The sequence below is a fragment of the Rattus norvegicus genome, chromosome 3 (genome assembly GCF_036323735.1).
Source record: "Rattus norvegicus strain BN/NHsdMcwi chromosome 3, GRCr8, whole genome shotgun sequence".
Classification (NCBI taxonomy): Eukaryota; Metazoa; Chordata; class Mammalia; order Rodentia; family Muridae; genus Rattus; species Rattus norvegicus.
In genome coordinates, this window is record NC_086021.1 from 17,723,919 (window position 1) to 17,749,952 (window position 26,034).

Below are 26,034 nucleotides of genomic sequence, written 5' to 3' on the forward strand. Positions count from 1 at the left end.
AGAATGTGTGATTCAGACTGGAAAACGCAGGTTTTGTCCATATAGGAGAGTATGCTTCTTACCGTCTAGAACCACATAAAATTAAACTTATTGGCTTAGTAACAGCAATTCATTTTGCAAAATACTACCTGTGTTTTTATCTTCAATGTCAACTTCCTATGAGCTTTTCCCCCTTGGAATGAACAGAATTTACCAAAGAATGAGAGATTCAGGCAGGGAAAACCGTGTTTTGTCTATATTGAAAAGTCTGCTTTTTACCCTATAAATGCACTGAAAACTAAGCATATTTGCCCAGTAACACCATTCACTTTGCATATCACTGGTTGTGTGTTTATCTTCAAAGTCAAATTCTCACAAGCTTTTCCCGTTTGGAACGAACAGAAATCGCCAAAGAATGAGAGATTGAGACTGGGAAAAGCTTCTTTAGTCTATATAGAAAAGTATGCTTTTTACCGTCTAGAACCACTTAGAATTAAACTTATTAGCCTAGTAACAGCAATTCACTTTGCAAAACACTAGGTGTGTGTTTATCTTCAAAGTCAAGTTCCTACAAGCTTTTCCCCTTTGGAACGAACAGAATTCACCAAAGAATGAGAGATTGAGACTGGGAAAAGCTTTTTTAGTCTATATAGAAAAGTATGCTTTTTACCATCTACAACCATTTAAAACTAAGCTTAATCGCCAAGTTAGAACAATTCACTTTGTAAAACACTAGCGTGTTTTATATTCAAAGTCAACTTCCTACAAATTTTCCCGCTTGGAACGAACACGATTCGTCTAAGAATGTGTGATTCAGACTTGGAATTGCAAGTTTTCTCAATATAGTAAAGTATTCTTTTTACCTTCTCGGACCACTTAAAAGTAAGCTCATTACCCAAGTAACAACAATTCACTTTGAAAAACACTAGCTGTGTGTTTCTCTTCAAAGTCAAGTTCCTGCAAGCTTTTCCTGCTAGGATCGAACAGAATTCGCATAAGAATGTGTGATTCAGACTGGGAAAGAATGTTTTGTCTATAGAGAAAAGTATGCTTTTTATGGTCTACAATCACTTAAACCTAAGCTTATTCGACAAGTAACAGCAATTCACTTTGCAAATCACTAGCTGTGTGTTTATCTTCAAAGTCAACTTCCTACAAGCTTTTCCCGCTTGGAACGATCAGAAATCGCCAAAGAATGAGAGATTCAGACTGGGAAACGCATGTTTTGTCCATATAGAAAAGTAAGCTTTTTACCATCTAGAACCACTCAAAACTAAGCTTAATCTCCAAGTCAGAACAATTCACTTGGTAAAACATTAGCTGTGCTTTTATCTTCAAAGTCATCTTCCTACAAACTTTTCCTGCTTGGAACGAACAGGATTTGCCTAAGAGTGTGTGATTCAGACTGGGAAACCCACGTTTTGTCTATGTAGAAAAGTTGCCTTTTTACCTCCTAGGACCACTTAAAACTAAGCTTATTGGCCAAGTAACAGCAATTCACTTTGCAAAACACTAGCTGTTTATTTATCCTGAAAGTCAACTTCCTATAAGCTTTTCCGGCTTTGAACGAATAGAATTCACTTAAGAATGTGTGATTCAGACTGGGAAACGCACGTTTTGTCTATGTAGAAAAGTATGCTTTTTACCGACTAGAACCACGTAAAATTAAGCTTATTGGCCAAGTACCAGCAATTCACTTTGCAAAACACTAGCTGTGTGTTTATCTTCAAAGTCAACTTCCTACAAACTTTTCCCTCTTGGAAAGAACACGATTCCGAGAAGAATGTGTGACTCAGACTGGGAAATGCATGTTTTGTCTATAATGAAAAGTCTGCTTTTTACATTCTAGGATCACTTAAAACTAAGCTTATTGGACAAGTAATGGGAATTCACTTTGCAAAAGACTAGCTGCGTGTTTATCTTCAAAGTCAACTTCCTACAAGCTTTTCCCACTTGGACAGCAGAGAATTCGCCTAAGAATGTGTGATTCAAACCGGGAAACAAATGTTTTGTCTATATAGAAAAGTATGCTTTTTACGTTCTAGAACCACTTAAAATTAAGCTTTTTGGCCAAGTAACAGCAAGTCACTTTGCAAATCACTAGCTGTGTGTTTATCTTCAAAGTCAAGTTCCTGCAAGCTTTTCCTGCTAGGATCGAACAGATTTCGCATAAGAATGTGTGATTCAGACTGGGAAATGAATGTTTTGTCTATAGAGAAAAGTATGCTTTTTACCGTCTAGAATCACTTAAAATTAAGCTTATTGGCCAAGTAACAGCAATTCACTTTGCAAATCACTAGCTGTGTGTTTATCTTCAAAGTCAACTTGCTACAATCTTTTCCCACGTGGAATGAAGAGAATTCACGTAAGAATATGTGATTCGAACTGGGAAAGGCATGTTTTGTCTATATAGAATAGTATGCTTTTTAGGGTCTAGAACCAGTTAAAACTAGGCTTATTCGACAAGTAACAGCAGTTCACTTTGCAAATCACTAGCTGTGTGTTTATCTTAAAAGTGAACTTCCTACAAGCTTTTCCTGCTTGGAACGAACAGAATTCACCTAAGAATGTGTGATTCAGAATGGGAAACGCAGGTTTTGTCCATATAGAAGAGTATGCTGCTAACCGTCTAGAACACTTAAAATTAAACTTCTTGGCCAAGTAACAGCATTTCATTTGCAAATTACTAGCTGTGTGTTTACGTTCAATGTCAACTTCTTACAAGCTTTACCCAGTTTGACCGAACAGAATTCGCCTAAGAATGTGTGATTCAGATTGGGAAATGCATGTTTTGTCTATATAGAAGACTATGCTTCTTACCGTCTAGAACCACTTAAAATTAAACTTATTGGCCAAGTAACAGCATTTCACTTTGCAAAACACTACCTGTGTGTTGATCTTGAAAGTCAACTTCTTACATGCTTTTGCCACTGGACCGAACAGATTTCGCCTAAGAATGTGTGATTCAGACTGGGAAACGCAGGTTTTATCTATATAGAAGAGTATAGAACCACTTAAAATTAAACTTATTGGCTTAGTAATAGCCATTCAATTTGCAAAACACTAGCTGTGTTTATCTTGCAAGTCAAATTCCTAAAAGCTTTTACAGCTTGGTATGAACAGAATTTGCCTAACAATGTGTAATTCACCCTGGGAAATGCATGTTTTGTCCATATAGAAAAGTATGCTTTTTACCGTCTAGTACCACTTAAAATTAAGCTTATTGGCCAAGTAACAGCAGTTCACTTTGCATAACACTAGCTGTGTTATCTTCAAAGTCAATTTCTTACAAGCTTTTCCCACTTGGACTGAACAGATTTCGCCTAAGTATGTGTGATTCAGACTGGGTAACGCAGGTTTTGTCCATATAGAAGGGTATGCTTCCTAACGTCTAGAAACACTTAAAATTAAACTTATTGGCCAAGTAACAGCATTTCACTTTGCAAAACACTAGCTGTGTGTTTATCTTGAAAGTGAACTTCTTACAAGCTTTCCCTGCTTTGACCGAACAGAATTCACCTAAGAATGTGTGATTCAGGCTGGGAAAGCATGTTTTGTCTATATAGAAAATTATGCTTCTTACCGTCTAGAACACTTACAATTAAACTTATTAGCCAAGTAACAGCATTTCACTTTGCAAATTACTAGCTGTCTGTTCCTGTTCAAAGTCAACTTATTACAAGCTTTTCCTGCTTTGACTGAACAGATTTTGCCTAAGAATGTGTGATTCAGACTGGGAAATGCATGTATTGTCTATATAGAAAAGTATGCTTCTTACCGTCTAGAACCACAAAAAATTAAACTTATTGGCCTAGTAACAGCATTTCACTTTGCAAAACACTAGCTGTGCGTTTATCTTTAAAGTCAACTTCTAAAAAGCTTTTCCCACGGGACCGAACAGATTTCGTCTAAGAATGTGTGATTCTGACTGGGAAATGCAGGTTCTTTCCATATAGAAGAGTATGCTTCTTACCATCTAGAACCACTTAAAATTAAACAAATTGGCCAAGTGACAGCAATTCACTTTGCAAAACACTAGCTCTGTTTTTATCTTGAAAGTCAACTTCCACAAAGCTTTTCCTGCTTTGTAGGAACAGAATTTGCCTAAGAATGTGTAATTCACACTGGGAAAAGCATGTTTTTTCTATATTGAAATGTATGCTTTTTACCGTCTAGAACCACTTAAAATTAACCTTATTGGACAAGTAACAGCATTTCACTTTGCATAACACTAGCTGTGTTACCTTCACAGTCAATTTCTTACAAGCTTTTCCCACTTGGACTGAACAGATTTCGCCTAAGAATGTGTGATTCAGACTGGAAAACGCAGGTTTTGTCCATATAGGAGAGTATGCTTCTTACCGTCTAGAACCACATAAAATTAAACTTATTGGCTTAGTAACAGCAATTCATTTTGCAAAATACTACCTGTGTTTTTATCTTCAATGTCAACTTCCTATGAGCTTTTCCCCCTTGGAATGAACAGAATTTACCAAAGAATGAGAGATTCAGGCAGGGAAAACCGTGTTTTGTCTATATTGAAAAGTCTGCTTTTTACCCTATAAATGCACTGAAAACTAAGCATATTTGCCCAGTAACACCATTCACTTTGCATATCACTGGTTGTGTGTTTATCTTCAAAGTCAAATTCTCACAAGCTTTTCCCGTTTGGAACGAACAGAAATCGCCAAAGAATGAGAGATTGAGACTGGGAAAAGCTTCTTTAGTCTATATAGAAAAGTATGCTTTTTACCGTCTAGAACCACTTAGAATTAAACTTATTAGCCTAGTAACAGCAATTCACTTTGCAAAACACTAGGTGTGTGTTTATCTTCAAAGTCAAGTTCCTACAAGCTTTTCCCCTTTGGAACGAACAGAATTCACCAAAGAATGAGAGATTGAGACTGGGAAAAGCTTTTTTAGTCTATATAGAAAAGTATGCTTTTTACCATCTACAACCATTTAAAACTAAGCTTAATCGCCAAGTTAGAACAATTCACTTTGTAAAACACTAGCGTGTTTTATATTCAAAGTCAACTTCCTACAAATTTTCCCGCTTGGAACGAACACGATTCGTCTAAGAATGTGTGATTCAGACTTGGAATTGCAAGTTTTCTCAATATAGTAAAGTATTCTTTTTACCTTCTCGGACCACTTAAAAGTAAGCTCATTACCCAAGTAACAACAATTCACTTTGAAAAACACTAGCTGTGTGTTTCTCTTCAAAGTCAAGTTCCTGCAAGCTTTTCCTGCTAGGATCGAACAGAATTCGCATAAGAATGTGTGATTCAGACTGGGAAAGAATGTTTTGTCTATAGAGAAAAGTATGCTTTTTATGGTCTACAATCACTTAAACCTAAGCTTATTCGACAAGTAACAGCAATTCACTTTGCAAATCACTAGCTGTGTGTTTATCTTCAAAGTCAACTTCCTACAAGCTTTTCCCGCTTGGAACGATCAGAAATCGCCAAAGAATGAGAGATTCAGACTGGGAAACGCATGTTTTGTCCATATAGAAAAGTAAGCTTTTTACCATCTAGAACCACTCAAAACTAAGCTTAATCTCCAAGTCAGAACAATTCACTTGGTAAAACATTAGCTGTGCTTTTATCTTCAAAGTCATCTTCCTACAAACTTTTCCTGCTTGGAACGAACAGGATTTGCCTAAGAGTGTGTGATTCAGACTGGGAAACCCACGTTTTGTCTATGTAGAAAAGTTGCCTTTTTACCTCCTAGGACCACTTAAAACTAAGCTTATTGGCCAAGTAACAGCAATTCACTTTGCAAAACACTAGCTGTTTATTTATCCTGAAAGTCAACTTCCTATAAGCTTTTCCGGCTTTGAACGAATAGAATTCACTTAAGAATGTGTGATTCAGACTGGGAAACGCACGTTTTGTCTATGTAGAAAAGTATGCTTTTTACCGACTAGAACCACGTAAAATTAAGCTTATTGGCCAAGTACCAGCAATTCACTTTGCAAAACACTAGCTGTGTGTTTATCTTCAAAGTCAACTTCCTACAAACTTTTCCCTCTTGGAAAGAACACGATTCCGAGAAGAATGTGTGACTCAGACTGGGAAATGCATGTTTTGTCTATAATGAAAAGTCTGCTTTTTACATTCTAGGATCACTTAAAACTAAGCTTATTGGACAAGTAATGGGAATTCACTTTGCAAAAGACTAGCTGCGTGTTTATCTTCAAAGTCAACTTCCTACAAGCTTTTCCCACTTGGACAGCAGAGAATTCGCCTAAGAATGTGTGATTCAAACCGGGAAACAAATGTTTTGTCTATATAGAAAAGTATGCTTTTTACGTTCTAGAACCACTTAAAATTAAGCTTTTTGGCCAAGTAACAGCAAGTCACTTTGCAAATCACTAGCTGTGTGTTTATCTTCAAAGTCAAGTTCCTGCAAGCTTTTCCTGCTAGGATCGAACAGATTTCGCATAAGAATGTGTGATTCAGACTGGGAAATGAATGTTTTGTCTATAGAGAAAAGTATGCTTTTTACCGTCTAGAATCACTTAAAATTAAGCTTATTGGCCAAGTAACAGCAATTCACTTTGCAAATCACTAGCTGTGTGTTTATCTTCAAAGTCAACTTGCTACAATCTTTTCCCACGTGGAATGAAGAGAATTCACGTAAGAATATGTGATTCGAACTGGGAAAGGCATGTTTTGTCTATATAGAATAGTATGCTTTTTAGGGTCTAGAACCAGTTAAAACTAGGCTTATTCGACAAGTAACAGCAGTTCACTTTGCAAATCACTAGCTGTGTGTTTATCTTAAAAGTGAACTTCCTACAAGCTTTTCCTGCTTGGAACGAACAGAATTCACCTAAGAATGTGTGATTCAGAATGGGAAACGCAGGTTTTGTCCATATAGAAGAGTATGCTGCTAACCGTCTAGAACACTTAAAATTAAACTTCTTGGCCAAGTAACAGCATTTCATTTGCAAATTACTAGCTGTGTGTTTACGTTCAATGTCAACTTCTTACAAGCTTTACCCAGTTTGACCGAACAGAATTCGCCTAAGAATGTGTGATTCAGATTGGGAAATGCATGTTTTGTCTATATAGAAGACTATGCTTCTTACCGTCTAGAACCACTTAAAATTAAACTTATTGGCCAAGTAACAGCATTTCACTTTGCAAAACACTACCTGTGTGTTGATCTTGAAAGTCAACTTCTTACATGCTTTTGCCACTGGACCGAACAGATTTCGCCTAAGAATGTGTGATTCAGACTGGGAAACGCAGGTTTTATCTATATAGAAGAGTATAGAACCACTTAAAATTAAACTTATTGGCTTAGTAATAGCCATTCAATTTGCAAAACACTAGCTGTGTTTATCTTGCAAGTCAAATTCCTAAAAGCTTTTACAGCTTGGTATGAACAGAATTTGCCTAACAATGTGTAATTCACCCTGGGAAATGCATGTTTTGTCCATATAGAAAAGTATGCTTTTTACCGTCTAGTACCACTTAAAATTAAGCTTATTGGCCAAGTAACAGCAGTTCACTTTGCATAACACTAGCTGTGTTATCTTCAAAGTCAATTTCTTACAAGCTTTTCCCACTTGGACTGAACAGATTTCGCCTAAGTATGTGTGATTCAGACTGGGTAACGCAGGTTTTGTCCATATAGAAGGGTATGCTTCCTAACGTCTAGAAACACTTAAAATTAAACTTATTGGCCAAGTAACAGCATTTCACTTTGCAAAACACTAGCTGTGTGTTTATCTTGAAAGTGAACTTCTTACAAGCTTTCCCTGCTTTGACCGAACAGAATTCACCTAAGAATGTGTGATTCAGGCTGGGAAAGCATGTTTTGTCTATATAGAAAATTATGCTTCTTACCGTCTAGAACACTTACAATTAAACTTATTAGCCAAGTAACAGCATTTCACTTTGCAAATTACTAGCTGTCTGTTCCTGTTCAAAGTCAACTTATTACAAGCTTTTCCTGCTTTGACTGAACAGATTTTGCCTAAGAATGTGTGATTCAGACTGGGAAATGCATGTATTGTCTATATAGAAAAGTATGCTTCTTACCGTCTAGAACCACAAAAAATTAAACTTATTGGCCTAGTAACAGCATTTCACTTTGCAAAACACTAGCTGTGCGTTTATCTTTAAAGTCAACTTCTAAAAAGCTTTTCCCACGGGACCGAACAGATTTCGTCTAAGAATGTGTGATTCTGACTGGGAAATGCAGGTTCTTTCCATATAGAAGAGTATGCTTCTTACCATCTAGAACCACTTAAAATTAAACAAATTGGCCAAGTGACAGCAATTCACTTTGCAAAACACTAGCTCTGTTTTTATCTTGAAAGTCAACTTCCACAAAGCTTTTCCTGCTTTGTAGGAACAGAATTTGCCTAAGAATGTGTAATTCACACTGGGAAAAGCATGTTTTTTCTATATTGAAATGTATGCTTTTTACCGTCTAGAACCACTTAAAATTAACCTTATTGGACAAGTAACAGCATTTCACTTTGCATAACACTAGCTGTGTTACCTTCACAGTCAATTTCTTACAAGCTTTTCCCACTTGGACTGAACAGATTTCGCCTAAGAATGTGTGATTCAGACTGGAAAACGCAGGTTTTGTCCATATAGGAGAGTATGCTTCTTACCGTCTAGAACCACATAAAATTAAACTTATTGGCTTAGTAACAGCAATTCATTTTGCAAAATACTACCTGTGTTTTTATCTTCAATGTCAACTTCCTATGAGCTTTTCCCCCTTGGAATGAACAGAATTTACCAAAGAATGAGAGATTCAGGCAGGGAAAACCGTGTTTTGTCTATATTGAAAAGTCTGCTTTTTACCCTATAAATGCACTGAAAACTAAGCATATTTGCCCAGTAACACCATTCACTTTGCATATCACTGGTTGTGTGTTTATCTTCAAAGTCAAATTCTCACAAGCTTTTCCCGTTTGGAACGAACAGAAATCGCCAAAGAATGAGAGATTGAGACTGGGAAAAGCTTCTTTAGTCTATATAGAAAAGTATGCTTTTTACCGTCTAGAACCACTTAGAATTAAACTTATTAGCCTAGTAACAGCAATTCACTTTGCAAAACACTAGGTGTGTGTTTATCTTCAAAGTCAAGTTCCTACAAGCTTTTCCCCTTTGGAACGAACAGAATTCACCAAAGAATGAGAGATTGAGACTGGGAAAAGCTTTTTTAGTCTATATAGAAAAGTATGCTTTTTACCATCTACAACCATTTAAAACTAAGCTTAATCGCCAAGTTAGAACAATTCACTTTGTAAAACACTAGCGTGTTTTATATTCAAAGTCAACTTCCTACAAATTTTCCCGCTTGGAACGAACACGATTCGTCTAAGAATGTGTGATTCAGACTTGGAATTGCAAGTTTTCTCAATATAGTAAAGTATTCTTTTTACCTTCTCGGACCACTTAAAAGTAAGCTCATTACCCAAGTAACAACAATTCACTTTGAAAAACACTAGCTGTGTGTTTCTCTTCAAAGTCAAGTTCCTGCAAGCTTTTCCTGCTAGGATCGAACAGAATTCGCATAAGAATGTGTGATTCAGACTGGGAAAGAATGTTTTGTCTATAGAGAAAAGTATGCTTTTTATGGTCTACAATCACTTAAACCTAAGCTTATTCGACAAGTAACAGCAATTCACTTTGCAAATCACTAGCTGTGTGTTTATCTTCAAAGTCAACTTCCTACAAGCTTTTCCCGCTTGGAACGATCAGAAATCGCCAAAGAATGAGAGATTCAGACTGGGAAACGCATGTTTTGTCCATATAGAAAAGTAAGCTTTTTACCATCTAGAACCACTCAAAACTAAGCTTAATCTCCAAGTCAGAACAATTCACTTGGTAAAACATTAGCTGTGCTTTTATCTTCAAAGTCATCTTCCTACAAACTTTTCCTGCTTGGAACGAACAGGATTTGCCTAAGAGTGTGTGATTCAGACTGGGAAACCCACGTTTTGTCTATGTAGAAAAGTTGCCTTTTTACCTCCTAGGACCACTTAAAACTAAGCTTATTGGCCAAGTAACAGCAATTCACTTTGCAAAACACTAGCTGTTTATTTATCCTGAAAGTCAACTTCCTATAAGCTTTTCCGGCTTTGAACGAATAGAATTCACTTAAGAATGTGTGATTCAGACTGGGAAACGCACGTTTTGTCTATGTAGAAAAGTATGCTTTTTACCGACTAGAACCACGTAAAATTAAGCTTATTGGCCAAGTACCAGCAATTCACTTTGCAAAACACTAGCTGTGTGTTTATCTTCAAAGTCAACTTCCTACAAACTTTTCCCTCTTGGAAAGAACACGATTCCGAGAAGAATGTGTGACTCAGACTGGGAAATGCATGTTTTGTCTATAATGAAAAGTCTGCTTTTTACATTCTAGGATCACTTAAAACTAAGCTTATTGGACAAGTAATGGGAATTCACTTTGCAAAAGACTAGCTGCGTGTTTATCTTCAAAGTCAACTTCCTACAAGCTTTTCCCACTTGGACAGCAGAGAATTCGCCTAAGAATGTGTGATTCAAACCGGGAAACAAATGTTTTGTCTATATAGAAAAGTATGCTTTTTACGTTCTAGAACCACTTAAAATTAAGCTTTTTGGCCAAGTAACAGCAAGTCACTTTGCAAATCACTAGCTGTGTGTTTATCTTCAAAGTCAAGTTCCTGCAAGCTTTTCCTGCTAGGATCGAACAGATTTCGCATAAGAATGTGTGATTCAGACTGGGAAATGAATGTTTTGTCTATAGAGAAAAGTATGCTTTTTACCGTCTAGAATCACTTAAAATTAAGCTTATTGGCCAAGTAACAGCAATTCACTTTGCAAATCACTAGCTGTGTGTTTATCTTCAAAGTCAACTTGCTACAATCTTTTCCCACGTGGAATGAAGAGAATTCACGTAAGAATATGTGATTCGAACTGGGAAAGGCATGTTTTGTCTATATAGAATAGTATGCTTTTTAGGGTCTAGAACCAGTTAAAACTAGGCTTATTCGACAAGTAACAGCAGTTCACTTTGCAAATCACTAGCTGTGTGTTTATCTTAAAAGTGAACTTCCTACAAGCTTTTCCTGCTTGGAACGAACAGAATTCACCTAAGAATGTGTGATTCAGAATGGGAAACGCAGGTTTTGTCCATATAGAAGAGTATGCTGCTAACCGTCTAGAACACTTAAAATTAAACTTCTTGGCCAAGTAACAGCATTTCATTTGCAAATTACTAGCTGTGTGTTTACGTTCAATGTCAACTTCTTACAAGCTTTACCCAGTTTGACCGAACAGAATTCGCCTAAGAATGTGTGATTCAGATTGGGAAATGCATGTTTTGTCTATATAGAAGACTATGCTTCTTACCGTCTAGAACCACTTAAAATTAAACTTATTGGCCAAGTAACAGCATTTCACTTTGCAAAACACTACCTGTGTGTTGATCTTGAAAGTCAACTTCTTACATGCTTTTGCCACTGGACCGAACAGATTTCGCCTAAGAATGTGTGATTCAGACTGGGAAACGCAGGTTTTATCTATATAGAAGAGTATAGAACCACTTAAAATTAAACTTATTGGCTTAGTAATAGCCATTCAATTTGCAAAACACTAGCTGTGTTTATCTTGCAAGTCAAATTCCTAAAAGCTTTTACAGCTTGGTATGAACAGAATTTGCCTAACAATGTGTAATTCACCCTGGGAAATGCATGTTTTGTCCATATAGAAAAGTATGCTTTTTACCGTCTAGTACCACTTAAAATTAAGCTTATTGGCCAAGTAACAGCAGTTCACTTTGCATAACACTAGCTGTGTTATCTTCAAAGTCAATTTCTTACAAGCTTTTCCCACTTGGACTGAACAGATTTCGCCTAAGTATGTGTGATTCAGACTGGGTAACGCAGGTTTTGTCCATATAGAAGGGTATGCTTCCTAACGTCTAGAAACACTTAAAATTAAACTTATTGGCCAAGTAACAGCATTTCACTTTGCAAAACACTAGCTGTGTGTTTATCTTGAAAGTGAACTTCTTACAAGCTTTCCCTGCTTTGACCGAACAGAATTCACCTAAGAATGTGTGATTCAGGCTGGGAAAGCATGTTTTGTCTATATAGAAAATTATGCTTCTTACCGTCTAGAACACTTACAATTAAACTTATTAGCCAAGTAACAGCATTTCACTTTGCAAATTACTAGCTGTCTGTTCCTGTTCAAAGTCAACTTATTACAAGCTTTTCCTGCTTTGACTGAACAGATTTTGCCTAAGAATGTGTGATTCAGACTGGGAAATGCATGTATTGTCTATATAGAAAAGTATGCTTCTTACCGTCTAGAACCACAAAAAATTAAACTTATTGGCCTAGTAACAGCATTTCACTTTGCAAAACACTAGCTGTGTGTTTATCTTTAAAGTCAACTTCTAAAAAGCTTTTCCCACGGGACCGAACAGATTTCGTCTAAGAATGTGTGATTCTGACTGGGAAATGCAGGTTCTTTCCATATAGAAGAGTATGCTTCTTACCATCTAGAACCACTTAAAATTAAACAAATTGGCCAAGTGACAGCAATTCACTTTGCAAAACACTAGCTCTGTTTTTATCTTGAAAGTCAACTTCCACAAAGCTTTTCCTGCTTTGTAGGAACAGAATTTGCCTAAGAATGTGTAACTCACACTGGGAAAAGCATGTTTTTTCTATATTGAAATGTATGCTTTTTACCGTCTAGAACCACTTAAAATTAACCTTATTGGACAAGTAACAGCATTTCACTTTGCATAACACTAGCTGTGTTACCTTCACAGTCAATTTCTTACAAGCTTTTCCCACTTGGACTGAACAGATTTCGCCTAAGAATGTGTGATTCAGACTGGAAAACGCAGGTTTTGTCCATATAGGAGAGTATGCTTCTTACCGTCTAGAACCACTTAAAATTAAACTTATTGGCTTAGTAACAGCAATTCATTTTGCAAAATACTACCTGTGTTTTTATCTTCAATGTCAACTTCCTATGAGCTTTTCCCCCTTGGAATGAACAGAATTTACCAAAGAATGAGAGATTCAGGCAGGGAAAACCGTGTTTTGTCTATATTGAAAAGTCTGCTTTTTACCCTATAAATGCACTGAAAACTAAGCATATTTGCCGAGTAACACCATTCACTTTGCATATCACTGGTTGTGTGTTTATCTTCAAAGTCAAATTCTCACAAGCTTTTCCCGTTTGGAACGAACAGAAATCGCCAAAGAATGAGAGATTGAGACTGGGAAAAGCTTCTTTAGTCTATATAGAAAAGTATGCTTTTTACCGTCTAGAACCACTTAGAATTAAACTTATTAGCCTAGTAACAGCAATTCACTTTGCAAAACACTAGGTGTGTGTTTATCTTCAAAGTCAAGTTCCTACAAGCTTTTCCCGTTTGGAACGAACAGAATTCACCAAAGAATGAGAGATTGAGACTGGGAAAAGCTTTTTTAGTCTATATAGAAAAGTATGCTTTTTACCATCTACAACCATTTAAAACTAAGCTTAATCGCCAAGTTAGAACAATTCACTTTGTAAAACACTAGCGTGTTTTATATTCAAAGTCAACTTCCTACAAATTTTCCCGCTTGGAACGAACACGATTCGTCTAAGAATGTGTGATTCAGACTTGGAATTGCAAGTTTTCTCAATATAGTAAAGTATTCTTTTTACCTTCTCGGACCACTTAAAAGTAAGCTCATTACCCAAGTAACAACAATTCACTTTGAAAAACACTAGCTGTGTGTTTCTCTTCAAAGTCAAGTTCCTGCAAGCTTTTCCTGCTAGGATCGAACAGAATTCGCATAAGAATGTGTGATTCAGACTGGGAAACGAATGTTTTGTCTATAGAGAAAAGTATGCTTTTTATGGTCTACAATCACTTAAACCTAAGCTTATTCGACAAGTAACAGCAATTCACTTTGCAAATCACTAGCTGTGTGTTTATCTTCAAAGTCAACTTCCTACAAGCTTTTCCCGCTTGGAACGATCAGAAATCGCCAAAGAATGAGAGATTCAGACTGGGAAACGCATGTTTTGTCCATATAGAAAAGTAAGCTTTTTACCATCTAGAACCACTCAAAACTAAGCTTAATCTCCAAGTCAGAACAATTCACTTGGTAAAACATTAGCTGTGCTTTTATCTTCAAAGTCATCTTCCTACAAACTTTTCCTGCTTGGAACGAACAGGATTTGCCTAAGAGTGTGTGATTCAGACTGGGAAACCCACGTTTTGTCTATGTAGAAAAGTTGCCTTTTTACCTCCTAGGACCACTTAAAACTAAGCTTATTGGCCAAGTAACAGCAATTCACTTTGCAAAACACTAGCTGTTTATTTATCCTGAAAGTCAACTTCCTATAAGCTTTTCCGGCTTTGAACGAATAGAATTCACTTAAGAATGTGTGATTCAGACTGGGAAACGCACGTTTTGTCCATGTAGAAAAGTATGCTTTTTACCGACTAGAACCACGTAAAATTAAGCTTATTGGCCAAGTACCAGCAATTCACTTTGCAAAACACTAGCTGTGTGTTTATCTTCAAAGTCAACTTCCTACAAACTTTTCCCTCTTGGAACGAACACGATTCCGAGAAGAATGTGTGACTCAGACTGGGAAATGCATGTTTTGTCTATAATGAAAAGTCTGCTTTTTACATTCTAGGATCACTTAAAACTAAGCTTATTGGACAAGTAATGGGAATTCACTTTGCAAAAGACTAGCTGCGTGTTTATCTTCAAAGTCAACTTCCTACAAGCTTTTCCCACTTGGACAGCAGAGAATTCGCCTAAGAATGTGTGATTCAAACCGGGAAACACATGTTTTGTCTATATAGAAAAGTATGCTTTTTACTTTCTAGAACCACTTAAAATTAAGCTTTTTGGCCAAGTAACAGCAAGTCACTTTGCAAATCACTAGCTGTGTGTTTATCTACAAAGTCAAGTTCCTGCAAGCTTTTCCTGCTAGGATCGAACAGAATTCGCATAAGAATGTGTGATTCAGACTGGGAAATGAATGTTTTGTCTATAGAGAAAAGTATGCTTTTTACCGTCTAGAATCACTTAAAATTAAGCTTATTGGCCAAGTAACAGCAATTCACTTTGCAAATCACTAGCTGTGTGTTTATCTTCAAAGTCAACTTGCTACAAGCTTTTCCCACGTGGAATGAAGAGAATTCACGTAAGAATATGTGATTCGAACTGGGAAAGGCATGTTTTGTCTATATAGAATAGTATGCTTTTTAGGGTCTAGAACCAGTTAAAACTAGGCTTATTCGACAAGTAACAGCAGTTCACTTTGCAAATCACTAGCTGTGTGTTTATCTTAAAAGTGAACTTCCTACAAGCTTTTCCTGCTTGGAACGAACAGAATTCACCTAAGAATGTGTGATTCAGAATGGGAAACGCAGGTTTTGTCCATATAGAAGAGTATGCTGCTAACCGTCTAGAACACTTAAAATTAAACTTCTTGGCCAAGTAACAGCATTTCATTTGCAAATTACTAGCTGTGTGTTTACGTTCAATGTCAACTTCTTACAAGCTTTACCCAGTTTGACCGAACAGAATTCGCCTAAGAATGTGTGATTCAGATTGGGAAATGCATGTTTTGTCTATATAGAAGACTATGCTTCTTACCGTCTAGAACCACTTAAAATTAAACTTATTGGCCAAGTAACAGCATTTCACTTTGCAAAACACTACCTGTGTGTTGATCTTGAAAGTCAACTTCTTACATGCTTTTGCCACTGGACCGAACAGATTTCGCCTAAGAATGTGTGATTCAGACTGGGAAACGCAGGTTTTATCTATATAGAAGAGTATAGAACCACTTAAAATTAAACTTATTGGCTTAGTAATAGCCATTCAATTTGCAAAACACTAGCTGTGTTTATCTTGCAAGTCAAATTCCTAAAAGCTTTTACAGCTTGGTATGAACAGAATTTGCCTAACAATGTGTAATTCACCCTGGGAAACGCATGTTTTGTCCATATAGAAAAGTATGCTTTTTACCGTCTAGTACCACTTAAAATTAAGCTTATTGGCCAAGTAACCGCAGTTCACTTTGCATAACACTAGCTGTGTTATCTTCAAAGTCAATTTCTTACAAGCTTTTCCCACTTGGACTGAACAGATTTCGCCTAAGTATGTGTGATTCAGACTGGGTAACGCAGGTTTTGTCCATATAGAAGGGTATGCTTCCTAACGTCTAGAAACACTTAAAATTAAACTTATTGGCCAAGTAACAGCATTTCACTTTGCAAAACACTAGCTGTGTGTTTATCTTGAAAGTGAACTTCTTACAAGCTTTCCCTGCTTTGACCGAACAGAATTCACCTAAGAATGTGTGATTCAGGCTGGGAAAGCATGTTTTGTCTATATAGAAAATTATGCTTCTTACCGTCTAGAACACTTACAATTAAACTTATTAGCCAAGTAACAGCATTTCACTTTGCAAATTACTAGCTGTCTGTTCCTGTTCAAAGTCAACTTATTACAAGCTTTTCCTGCTTTGACTGAACAGATTTTGCCTAAGAATGTGTGATTCAGACTGGGAAATGCATGTATTGTCTATATAGAAAAGTATGCTTCTTACCGTCTAGAACCACAAAAAATTAAACTTATTGGCCTAGTAACAGCATTTCACTTTGCAAAACACTAGCTGTGTGTTTATCTTTAAAGTCAACTTCTAAAAAGCTTTACCACGGGACCGAACAGATTTCGTCTAAGAATGTGTGATTCTGACTGGGAAATGCAGGTTCTTTCCATATAGAAGAGTATGCTTCTTACCATCTAGAACCACTTAAAATTAAACAAATTGGCCAAGTAACAGCAATTCACTTTGCAAAACACTAGCTCTGTTTTTATCTTGAAAGTCAACTTCCACAAAGCTTTTCCTGCTTTGTAGGAACAGAATTTGCCTAAGAATGTGTAATTCACACTGGGAAAAGCATGTTTTTTCTATATTGAAATGTATGCTTTTTACCGTCTAGAACCACTTAAAATTAACCTTATTGGACAAGTAACAGCATTTCACTTTGCATAACACTAGCTGTGTTACCTTCACAGTCAATTTCTTACAAGCTTTTCCCACTTGGACTGAACAGATTTCGCCTAAGAATGTGTGATTCAGACTGGAAAACGCAGGTTTTTTCCATATAGGAGAGTATGCTTCTTACCGTCTAGAACCACTTAAAATTAAACTTATTGGCTTAGTAACAGCAATTCATTTTGCAAAACACTACCTGTGTTTTTATCTTCAATATCAACTTCCTATGAGCTTTTCCCCCTTGGAATGAACAGAATTTACCAAAGAATGAGAGATTCAGGCAGGGAAAACCGTGTTTTGTCTATATTGAAAAGTCTGCTTTTTACCCTATAAATGCACTTAAAACTAAGCATATTTGCCGAGTAACACCATTCACTTTGCATATCACTGGTTGTGTGTTTATCTTCAAAGTCAAATTCTCACAAGCTTTTCCCGTTTGGAACGAACAGAAATCGCCAAAGAATGAGAGATTGAGACTGGGAAAAGCTTCTTTAGTCTATATAGAAAAGTATGCTTTTTACCGTCTAGAACCACTTAGAATTAAACTTATTAGCCTAGTAACAGCAATTCACTTTGCAAAACACTAGGTGTGTGTTTATCTTCAAAGTCAAGTTCCTACAAGCTTTTCCCGTTTGGAACGAACAGAATTCACCAAAGAATGAGAGATTGAGACTGGGAAAAGCTTTTTTAGTCTATATAGAAAAGTATGCTTTTTACCATCTACAACCATTTAAAACTAAGCTTAATCGCCAAGTTAGAACAATTCACTTTGTAAAACACTAGCGTGTTTTATATTCAAAGTCAACTTCCTACAAATTTTCCCGCTTGGAACGAACACGATTCGTCTAAGAATGTGTGATTCAGACTTGGAATTGCAAGTTTTCTCAATATAGTAAAGTATTCTTTTTACCTTCTCGGACCACTTAAAAGTAAGCTCATTACCCAAGTAACAACAATTCACTTTGAAAAACACTAGCTGTGTGTTTCTCTTCAAAGTCAAGTTCCTGCAAGCTTTTCCTGCTAGGATCGAACAGAATTCGCATAAGAATGTGTGATTCAGACTGGGAAACAAATGTTTTGTCTATAGAGAAAAGTATGCTTTTTATGGTCTACAATCACTTAAACCTAAGCTTATTCGACAAGTAACAGCAATTCACTTTGCAAATCACTAGCTGTGTGTTTATCTTCAAAGTCAACTTCCTACAAGCTTTTCCCGCTTGGAACGATCAGAAATCGCCAAAGAATGAGAGATTCAGACTGGGAAACGCATGTTTTGTCCATATAGAAAAGTAAGCTTTTTACCATCTAGAACCACTCAAAACTAAGCTTAATCTCCAAGTCAGAACAATTCACTTGGTAAAACATTAGCTGTGCTTTTATCTTCAAAGTCATCTTCCTACAAACTTTTCCTGCTTGGAACGAACAGGATTTGCCTAAGAGTGTGTGATTCAGACTGGGAAACCCACGTTTTGTCTATGTAGAAAAGTTGCCTTTTTACCTCCTAGGACCACTTAAAACTAAGCTTATTGGCCAAGTAACAGCAATTCACTTTGCAAAACACTAGCTGTTTATTTATCCTGAAAGTCAACTTCCTATAAGCTTTTCCGGCTTTGAACGAATAGAATTCACTTAAGAATGTGTGATTCAGACTGGGAAACGCACGTTTTGTCCATGTAGAAAAGTATGCTTTTTACCGACTAGAACCACGTAAAATTAAGCTTATTGGCCAAGTACCAGCAATTCACTTTGCAAAACACTAGCTGTGTGTTTATCTTCAAAGTCAACTTCCTACAAACTTTTCCCTCTTGGAACGAACACGATTCCGAGAAGAATGTGTGACTCAGACTGGGAAATGCATGTTTTGTCTATAATGAAAAGTCTGCTTTTTACATTCTAGGATCACTTAAAACTAAGCTTATTGGACAAGTAATGGGAATTCACTTTGCAAAAGACTAGCTGCGTGTTTATCTTCAAAGTCAACTTCCTACAAGCTTTTCCCACTTGGACAGCAGAGAATTCGCCTAAGAATGTGTGATTCAAACCGGGAAACACATGTTTTGTCTATATAGAAAAGTATGCTTTTTACGTTCTAGAACCACTTAAAATTAAGCTTTTTGGCCAAGTAACAGCAAGTCACTTTGCAAATCACTAGCTGTGTGTTTATCTACAAAGTCAAGTTCCTGCAAGCTTTTCCTGCTAGGATCGAACAGAATTCGCATAAGAATGTGTGATTCAGACTGGGAAATGAATGTTTTGTCTATAGAGAAAAGTATGCTTTTTACCGTCTAGAATCACTTAAAATTAAGCTTATTGGCCAAGTAACAGCAATTCACTTTGCAAATCACTAGCTGTGTGTTTATCTTCAAAGTCAACTTGCTACAAGCTTTTCCCACGTGGAATGAAGAGAATTCACGTAAGAATATGTGATTCGAACTGGGAAAGGCATGTTTTGTCTATATAGAATAGTATGCTTTTTAGGGTCTAGAACCAGTTAAAACTAGGCTTATTCGACAAGTAACAGCAGTTCACTTTGCAAATCACTAGCTGTGTGTTTATCTTAAAAGTGAACTTCCTACAAGCTTTTCCTGCTTGGAACGAACAGAATTCACCTAAGAATGTGTGATTCAGAATGGGAAACGCAGGTTTTGTCCATATAGAAGAGTATGCTGCTAACCGTCTAGAACACTTAAAATTAAACTTCTTGGCCAAGTAACAGCATTTCATTTGCAAATTACTAGCTGTGTGTTTACGTTCAATGTCAACTTCTTACAAGCTTTACCCAGTTTGACCGAACAGAATTCGCCTAAGAATGTGTGATTCAGATTGGGAAATGCATGTTTTGTCTATATAGAAGACTATGCTTCTTACCGTCTAGAACCACTTAAAATTAAACTTATTGGCCAAGTAACAGCATTTCACTTTGCAAAACACTACCTGTGTGTTGATCTTGAAAGTCAACTTCTTACATGCTTTTGCCACTGGACCGAACAGATTTCGCCTAAGAATGTGTGATTCAGACTGGGAAACGCAGGTTTTATCTATATAGAAGAGTATAGAACCACTTAAAATTAAACTTATTGGCTTAGTAATAGCCATTCAATTTGCAAAACACTAGTTGTGTTTATCTTGCAAGTCAAATTCCTAAAAGCTTTTACAGCTTGGTATGAACAGAATTTGCCTAACAATGTGTAATTCACCCTGGGAAACCCACGTTTTGTCTATGTAGAAAAGTTGCCTTTTTACCTCCTAGTACCACTTAAAATTAAGCTTATTGGCCAAGTAACAGCAGTTCACTTTGCATAACACTAGCTGTGTTATCTTCAAAGTCAATTTCTTACAAGCTTTTCCCACTTGGACTGAACAGATTTCGCCTAAGTATGTGTGATTCAGACTGGGTAACGCAGGTTTTGTCCATATAGAAGGGTATGCTTCCTAACGTCTAGAAACACTTAAAATTAAACTTATTGGCCAAGTAACAGCATTTCACTTTGCAAAACACTAGCTGTGTGTTTATCTTGAAAGTGAACTTCTTACAAGCTTTCCCTGCTTTGACCGAACAGAATTCACCTAAGAATGTGTGATTCAGGCTGGGAAAGCATGTTTTGTCTATATAGAAAATTATGCTTCTTACCGTCTAGAACACTTACAATTAAACTTATTAGCCAAGTAACAGCATTTCACTTTGCAAATTACTAGCTGTCTGTTCCTGTTCAAAGTCAACTTATTACAAGCTTTTCCTGCTTTGACTGAACAGATTTTGCCTAAGAATGTGTGATTCAGACTGGGAAATGCATGTATTGTCTATATAGAAAAGTATGCTTCTTACCGTCTAGAACCACAAAAAATTAAACTTATTGGCCTAGTAACAGCATTTCACTTTGCAAAACACTAGCTGTGTGTTTATCTTTAAAGTCAAATTCTAAAAAGCTTTTCCCACGGGACCGAACAGATTTCGTCTAAGAATGTGTGATTCTGACTGGGAAATGCAGGTTCTTTCCATATAGAAGAGTATGCTTCTTACCATCTAGAACCACTTAAAATTAAACAAATTGGCCAAGTGACAGCAATTCACTTTGCAAAACACTAGCTCTGTTTTTATCTTGAAAGTCAACTTCCACAAAGCTTTTCCTGCTTTGTAGGAACAGAATTTGCCTAAGAATGTGTAATTCACACTGGGAAAAGCATGTTTTTTCTATATTGAAATGTATGCTTTTTACCGTCTAGAACCACTTAAAATTAACCTTATTGGACAAGTAACAGCATTTCACTTTGCATAACACTAGCTGTGTTACCTTCACAGTCAATTTCTAACAAGCTTTTCCCACTTGGACTGAACAGATTTCGCCTAAGAATGTGTGATTCAGACTGGAAAACGCAGGTTTTGTCCATATAGGAGAGTATGCTTCTTACCGTCTAGAACCACTTAAAATTAAACTTATTGGCTTAGTAACAGCAATTCATTTTGCAAAACACTACCTGTGTTTTTATCTTCAATGTCAACTTCCTATGAGCTTTTCCCCCTTGGAATGAACAGAATTTACCAAAGAATGAGAGATTCAGGCAGGGAAAACCGTGTTTTGTCTATATTGAAAAGTCTGCTTTTTACCCTATAAATGCACTGAAAACTAAGCATATTTGCCGAGTAACACCATTCACTTTGCATATCACTGGTTGTGTGTTTATCTTCAAGGTCAAATTCTCACAAGCTTTTCCCGTTTGGAACGAACAGAAATCGCCAAAGAATGAGAGATTGAGACTGGGAAAAGCTTCTTTAGTCTATATAGAAAAGTATGCTTTTTACCGTCTAGAACCACTTAAAATTAAACTTATTAGCCTAGTAACAGCAATTCACTTTGCAAAACACTAGGTGTGTGTTTATCTTCAAAGTCAAGTTCCTACAAGCTTTTCCCGTTTGGAACGAACAGAATTCACCAAAGAATGAGAGATTGAGACTGGGAAAAGCTTTTTTAGTCTATATAGAAAAGTATGCTTTTTACCATCTACAACCATTTAAAACTAAGCTTAATCGCCAAGTTAGAACAATTCACTTTGTAAAACACTAGCGTGTTTTATATTCAAAGTCAACTTCCTACAAATTTTCCCGCTTAGAACGAACACGATTCGTCTAAGAATGTGTGATTCAGACTTGGAATTGCAAGTTTTCTCAATATAGTAAAGTATTCTTTTTACCTTCTCGGACCACTTAAAAGTAAGCTCATTACCCAAGTAACAACAATTCACTTTGAAAAACACTAGCTGTGTGTTTCTCTTCAAAGTCAAGTTCCTGCAAGCTTTTCCTGCTAGGATCGAACAGAATTCGCATAAGAATGTGTGATTCAGACTGGGAAACGAATGTTTTGTCTATAGAGAAAAGTATGCTTTTTATGGTCTACAATCACTTAAACCTAAGCTTATTCGACAAGTAACAGCAATTCACTTTGCAAATCACTAGCTGTGTGTTTATCTTCAAAGTCAACTTCCTACAAGCTTTTCCCGCTTGGAACGATCAGAAATCGCCAAAGAATGAGAGATTCAGACTGGGAAACGCATGTTTTGTCCATATAGAAAAGTAAGCTTTTTACCATCTAGAACCACTCAAAACTAAGCTTAATCTCCAAGTCAGAACAATTCACTTGGTAAAACATTAGCTGTGCTTTTATCTTCAAAGTCATCTTCCTACAAACTTTTCCTGCTTGGAACGAACAGGATTTGCCTAAGAGTGTGTGATTCAGACTGGGAAACCCACGTTTTGTCTATGTAGAAAAGTTGCCTTTTTACCTCCTAGGACCACTTAAAACTAAGCTTATTGGCCAAGTAACAGCAATTCACTTTGCAAAACACTAGCTGTTTATTTATCCTGAAAGTCAACTTCCTATAAGCTTTTCCGGCTTTGAACGAATAGAATTCACTTAAGAATGTGTGATTCAGACTGGGAAACGCACGTTTTGTCCATGTAGAAAAGTATGCTTTTTACCGACTAGAACCACGTAAAATTAAGCTTATTGGCCAAGTACCAGCAATTCACTTTGCAAAACACTAGCTGTGTGTTTATCTTCAAAGTCAACTTCCTACAAACTTTTCCCTCTTGGAACGAACACGATTCCGAGAAGAATGTGTGACTCAGACTGGGAAATGCATGTTTTGTCTATAATGAAAAGTCTGCTTTTTACATTCTAGGATCACTTAAAACTAAGCTTATTGGACAAGTAATGGGAATTCACTTTGCAAAAGACTAGCTGCGTGTTTATCTTCAAAGTCAACTTCCTACAAGCTTTTCCCACTTGGACAGCAGAGAATTCGCCTAAGAATGTGTGATTCAAACCGGGAAACACATGTTTTGTCTATATAGAAAAGTATGCTTTTTACGTTCTAGAACCACTTAAAATTAAGCTTTTTGGCCAAGTAACAGCAAGTCACTTTGCAAATCACTAGCTGTGTGTTTATCTTCAAAGTCAAGTTCCTGCAAGCTTTTCCTGCTAGGATCGAACAGAATTCGCATAAGAATGTGTGATTCAGACTGGGAAATGAATGTTTTGTCTATAGAGAAAAGTATGCTTTTTACCGTCTAGAATCACTTAAAATTAAGCTTATTGGCCAAGTAACAGCAATTCACTTTGCAAATCACTAGCTGTGTGTTTATCTTCAAAGTCAACTTGCTACAAGCTTTTCCCACGTGGAATGAAGAGAATTCACGTAAGAATATGTGATTCGAACTGGGAAAGGCATGTTTTGTCTATATAGAATAGTATGCTTTTTAGGGTCTAGAACCAGTTAAAACTAGGCTTATTCGACAAGTAACAGCAGTTCACTTTGCAAATCACTAGCTGTGTGTTTATCTTAAAAGTGAACTTCCTACAAGCTTTTCCTGCTTGGAACGAACAGAATTCACCTAAGAATGTGTGATTCAGAATGGGAAACGCAGGTTTTGTCCATATAGAAGAGTATGCTGCTAACCGTCTAGAACACTTAAAATTAAACTTCTTGGCCAAGTAACAGCATTTCATTTGCAAATTACTAGCTGTGTGTTTACGTTCAATGTCAACTTCTTACAAGCTTTACCCAGTTTGACCGAACAGAATTCGCCTAAGAATGTGTGATTCAGATTGGGAAATGCATGTTTTGTCTATATAGAAGACTATGCTTCTTACCGTCTAGAACCACTTAAAATTAAACTTATTGGCCAAGTAACAGCATTTCACTTTGCAAAACACTACCTGTGTGTTGATCTTGAAAGTCAACTTCTTACATGCTTTTGCCACTGGACCGAACAGATTTCGCCTAAGAATGTGTGATTCAGACTGGGAAACGCAGGTTTTATCTATATAGAAGAGTATAGAACCACTTAAAATTAAACTTATTGGCTTAGTAATAGCCATTCAATTTGCAAAACACTAGCTGTGTTTATCTTGCAAGTCAAATTCCTAAAAGCTTTTACAGCTTGGTATGAACAGAATTTGCCTAACAATGTGTAATTCACCCTGGGAAACCCACGTTTTGTCTATGTAGAAAAGTTGCCTTTTTACCTCCTAGTACCACTTAAAATTAAGCTTATTGGCCAAGTAACAGCAGTTCACTTTGCATAACACTAGCTGTGTTATCTTCAAAGTCAATTTCTTACAAGCTTTTCCCACTTGGACTGAACAGATTTCGCCTAAGTATGTGTGATTCAGACTGGGTAACGCAGGTTTTGTCCATATAGAAGGGTATGCTTCCTAACGTCTAGAAACACTTAAAATTAAACTTATTGGCCAAGTAACAGCATTTCACTTTGCAAAACACTAGCTGTGTGTTTATCTTGAAAGTGAACTTCTTACAAGCTTTCCCTGCTTTGACCGAACAGAATTCACCTAAGAATGTGTGATTCAGGCTGGGAAAGCATGTTTTGTCTATATAGAAAATTATGCTTCTTACCGTCTAGAACACTTACAATTAAACTTATTAGCCAAGTAACAGCATTTCACTTTGCAAATTACTAGCTGTCTGTTCCTGTTCAAAGTCAACTTATTACAAGCTTTTCCTGCTTTGACTGAACAGATTTTGCCTAAGAATGTGTGATTCAGACTGGGAAATGCATGTATTGTCTATATAGAAAAGTATGCTTCTTACCGTCTAGAACCACAAAAAATTAAACTTATTGGCCTAGTAACAGCATTTCACTTTGCAAAACACTAGCTGTGTGTTTATCTTTAAAGTCAACTTCTAAAAAGCTTTTCCCACGGGACCGAACAGATTTCGTCTAAGAATGTGTGATTCTGACTGGGAAATGCAGGTTCTTTCCATATAGAAGAGTATGCTTCTTACCATCTAGAACCACTTAAAATTAAACAAATTGGCCAAGTGACAGCAATTCACTTTGCAAAACACTAGCTCTGTTTTTATCTTGAAAGTCAACTTCCACAAAGCTTTTCCTGCTTTGTAGGAACAGAATTTGCCTAAGAATGTGTAATTCACACTGGGAAAAGCATGTTTTTTCTATATTGAAATGTATGCTTTTTACCGTCTAGAACCACTTAAAATTAACCTTATTGGACAAGTAACAGCATTTCACTTTGCATAACACTAGCTGTGTTACCTTCACAGTCAATTTCTTACAAGCTTTTCCCACTTGGACTGAACAGATTTCGCCTAAGAATGTGTGATTCAGACTGGAAAACGCAGGTTTTGTCCATATAGGAGAGTATGCTTCTTACCGTCTAGAACCACTTAAAATTAAACTTATTGGCTTAGTAACAGCAATTCATTTTGCAAAACACTACCTGTGTTTTTATCTTCAATGTCAACTTCCTATGAGCTTTTCCCCCTTGGAATGAACAGAATTTACCAAAGAATGAGAGATTCAGGCAGGGAAAACCGTGTTTTGTCTATATTGAAAAGTCTGCTTTTTACCCTATAAATGCACTGAAAACTAAGCATATTTGCCGAGTAACACCATTCACTTTGCATATCACTGGTTGTGTGTTTATCTTCAAAGTCAAATTCTCACAAG